The sequence below is a fragment of the Salvelinus sp. IW2-2015 genome, unplaced genomic scaffold (assembly GCF_002910315.2).
Source record: "Salvelinus sp. IW2-2015 unplaced genomic scaffold, ASM291031v2 Un_scaffold2073, whole genome shotgun sequence".
NCBI lineage: Eukaryota > Metazoa > Chordata > Actinopteri > Salmoniformes > Salmonidae > Salvelinus > Salvelinus sp. IW2-2015.
The window spans coordinates 154,495-159,157 of NW_019943415.1; the positions used below are offsets into that span (position 1 = coordinate 154,495).

At 39.7% G+C, this 4,663-nt stretch overlaps 1 pseudogene; it reads right to left on the reverse strand.

Moving 5' to 3' along the window:
- Positions 1-211: 211 nt before the first annotated feature.
- On the reverse strand, positions 212-3,884 carry LOC139024959 (stonustoxin subunit beta-like; annotated as a pseudogene).
- Positions 3,885-4,663: the final 779 nt, after the last annotated feature.

A 4,663-nucleotide genomic window follows, 5' to 3' on the forward strand; every position in this document is an offset into this window, starting at 1 on the left:
GTCTGGCTCTCGATCCGAATCCTGCCCCTTCGCCTTCCCTGCCGGAAGCTGGGTCCGCGGTTTATGGGGCCATTTTAAGTCCTGAGGAGATTGAACGAGGTTTGTTATAGGTTACAATTCCCCCCTGATTACCGTATTAACCCCTCGTTCCATGTGTCTCTCCTCAGGCCGGTGGTGGCTGGTCCGCTCCAGCAGTCTGAGGTGCGGGAGGTTAAACCTTGGACCCTGGATAGAGGGGCTCAGTGAATGTGGAGGTGAATGTGATCAGGTGGGTCAGTGTGTCAGAGGAGGCTCAAAAGAAGGACAGAGTGCCGGCTGGCCAGTCCAGATACACTCCTACTCTGTGGGAGCTGGAGGGGTGGACGTCTATGGTAATGGGATTATTATTGTGCCTGGCATAGTAACGGTTGTCAGAGCAGAACAGACTCCAGGACTTGTCATTACATCCAAGACAACAGTCATTAAACTCTCCTCTCCTGCTGATTCCTTTATATGTCACTCCTATAACAGCCCCCATTCTCCCACTCCACTCTACCTCCCAGTAACAGCGCCCAGTCAGACCCTCTCTACACAGCACCTGTCTCCAGACCTCAAATCTCTCTGGGTGATCAGGATACGGCTGCTCCTCTGTCCTACATGTCACCTTTCTGTTCTCCTCAGACAGATAGAGGAGTCTGTTTACTGTGTTTGGGTCCAGTGTGAGATCACAGACATCTGATGGATGAAACCAGACACAATATTAGAAATCATCATTATTCACATTAGAATGTTAACTCACTTTTCACTAATTAATTTAATGTAGATGTTTCTAGGTATCAAAAGGAGAAGTTAAGGTAATTTGAGACTTGTTGAATGATCATATGTTATACTGTATGGTAATATAATACACACTTATTCCCATTAATTACACACACACTCACACACGTTTGCATCATGAACACAAACACACATTTCTTAAGTAACACGAATGCGAGACACACACACACACACATTGTCAAATCAACTCTTTGTAAACGTTGGTGTCCCTGATTTCTGCTTCTGTAGAACTACAGCTGATATTTAATATGACCAAGTAAGTAATGATGGTGGTCTTTGACTTTGACTTAACTTGAATTAAGACTTATTCTTAGTCATATTCTTCACAGCAGTCAACACTCACATTTTCTAAGCCCAGGTTTCATTATGTACTCTCCACCATGTTCCACACTGTAGCGGTAAGCAGAAGAACAGACAGTCACAGTCCATTGGAGTGAAACAGCTGAACTCAAACACACACACACACACACACACACACACACACACACACACACACACACACACACACACACCACACACACACACACACACACACACACACAACACACCACACACCACACACACCACACACACACACACACACACACACATAACTTTGTCTGAGTGTTGGTCAGAATGTTTGTCTTAACTAGCCTGATAAGTCAAACATGTCTGATATGAACATTGACATAAACCCTCTACATACTTGAGTTTCTCCAGTCTGCAGTGTGGATCCTCCAGTCCAGCAGAGAGCAGTCTGACTCCTGAGTCTCCTGGGTGATTGTAGCTCAGGTCCAGCTCTCTCAGGTGTGAGGGGTTTGACCTCAGAGCTGAGACCAGAGAAGCACAGCCTTCCTCTGTGACTCGACAGCCTGACAGCCTGCAAAGAGTCAAAACATATTAAAATCACACTGATATTCTTTGGTGGTGAAAATAGTGGCAGTATATTTATTCAACATTTTCAGATACATCAGTGTCCTGAAACCTGCCATATATATTCATAAATTAATGTTTCATCATTAAAAATGACAAATTATCAAAGTATTGACTGCAGATAGAAACATGTATAGTACAAATATTTGAGTAGACTGACCAGACCAGTTTAAAAAGCAGTATCAGTCAAAAGACAGACAGTGAGGTATCAGATTTAGATTGTATTGAGTATACAGTCCACACCATATCTATTTTGACAGTGAAACTAACATTTTAAATGTCTCTCTTATACTCCAGCGTTTTGGATTTCAGATCAAATGTTTCATATGAGGTGACAGTATATAATGTCACCTTTTATTTGAGGGTATTTTAATACATATCTGTTTCACCATTTAGAAATGAAAGCACTTTATGTATCTAGTCCCTCCATTTGAAGAAGTCATAAGTATTCTGACCAATTCACTTATAGTGTATTAAAGTTGTCAAAAGTTTAGTATTTGGTCCTATATTCTTGAACGCAGTGACTACATCAAGCTTGTGACTCAAACTTGTTTTGCCCAATATTAAAATGGTGGATGATGACTGGAGTAATTTTCTGTCTAAGGGAGTAGATAACATGTTTTAAACAATACTAAATGAATCCTGATGATGCCATGATTAAGAAAAATCATAAATGAATCATAATGAGGGAGAAAGTTACAGAGGCTACAACAAAACATACTAACCTCTCACCATTACCAATAACAGAGGCTACAACAAAACATGCTAACCTCTCACCATTACCAATAACAGAGGCTACAACAAACCATGCTAACCTCTCACCATTACCAATAACAGAGGCTACAACAAAACATACTGACCTCTCACCATTACCAATAACAGAGGCTACAACAAACCTTGCTAACCTCTCACCATTACCAATAACAGAGGCCTCAACAAAACATGCTAACCTCTCACCATTACCAATAACAGAGGTTACAACAAAACATGCTAACCTCTCACCATTACCAATAACAGAGGCTACAACAAAACATGCTAACCTCTCACCATTACCAATAACAGAGGCTACAACAAACCATGCTAACCTCTCACTATTACCAATAACAGAGGATACAACAAACATGCTAACCTCTCACCATTACCAATAACCGAGACAACAACAAAACATGCTAACCTTTCACCATTACCAATAACAGAGGCTACAACAAAACATGCTAACCTCTCACCATTACCAAATAACAGAGGCTACAACAAAACATGCTAACCTCTCACCATTACCAATAACAGAGACAACAACAAAACATGCTAACCTTTCACCATTACCAATAACAGAGGCTACAACAAAACATGCTAACCTTTCACCATTACCAATAACAGAGGCTACAACAAAACATGCTAACCTCTCACCATTACCAATAACAGAGGAAACAACAAAACATGCTAACCTCTCACCATTACCAATAACAGAGGCTACACAAAACATGCTAACCTCTCACCATTACCAATAACAAGAGGCTACAACAAAACATGCTAACCTCTCACCATTACCAATACAGAGGCTACAACAAAGCATGCTAACCTCTCACCATTACCAATAACAGAGGCTACACAAAACATGCTAACCTCTCACCATTACCAATAACAGAGGCTACAACAAAACATGCTAACCTCTCACCATTACCAATAACAGAGGCTACAACAAAACATGCTAACCTCTCACCATTACCAATAACAGAGGCTACAATAAAACATACTAACCTCTCACCATTAACCTCAAATAAAATGTGACATTCTGTACTGTCACCTATTATGAAACATCTATCTCAAATCCAAAATGCTGGAGCATAGCACCACATTTAAAACTGTACGCTTCACTGTCCAAACACATATGTTATGGACTATGTGTGTCTGGTAAACACATGTGGATCTGGTGAACAGTTATCATTTGGTGACCAACTACAGGAATACTGACCTCAGAGTCTCCAGTTTACAGTGGGATTCCCCAGTCCAGCAGAGAGCAGCTTCACTCCTGAATCCTTCAGGTCATTGTTACTCAGGTCCAGCTCTCTCAGGTGTGAGGGGTTTGACCTCAGAGCTGAGACCAGAGAAGCACAGCCTTCCTCTGTGACTCCACAGCCTGACAGCCTACAAAGAGTCAAATCATATTAAAATCACACTGCTATTCTTTGGTGGTGAAAATTTTGACAGTTTATTTTTTCAACATATTCAGGTACATCAATGTCCTGAAACCTGTCTTATCTATTCATAAATTAATACATTGTTATTTTAAATGATCATAATATTACTTGTAGAGAGAAACATGTAAAGTACAAATATTTGAGAAGACTGACCAGACCAGTTTAAAAATCTGTTTCAGTTAAAAGACAGACAGTGAGGTATCAGATTTAGATTGTATTGAGTAAACAGTCCACACCATATCTATTTTGACAGGGAAGCTAACATTTTAAATGTGACTCTATACTCAAACAATTTAGGTTTGAGTTAAAATGTTTCATATGAGGTGACAGTATATAATGTCACCTTTTATTTGAGGGTATTTTAATACATATATTTTTCCCCCATTTAGAAAAATAAAAGCACTTTATGTATCTAGTCCCCTATTTGAATAAATCATAAGTATTCTGACCAATTCACTTATAGTATATTAAAGTAGTCAAAAGTATAGTTTTTGGTCCCATATTCTTGGAACACAATGACTACATCAGCCTGTGACTGGCATGATTAAGAAAGATCATGAATAATAATGAGTGAGAAGAGTTACAGAGGCTACATACAATAATATCTAACCTCTCACCATGACCAAATAATACAGAGGCTACAACAAAACATGCTAACCTCTCACCATTACCAATATCACAGAGGACTACAAAAGAACATGCTAACCTCTCACCATTACAATAACAGAGGCTACAAC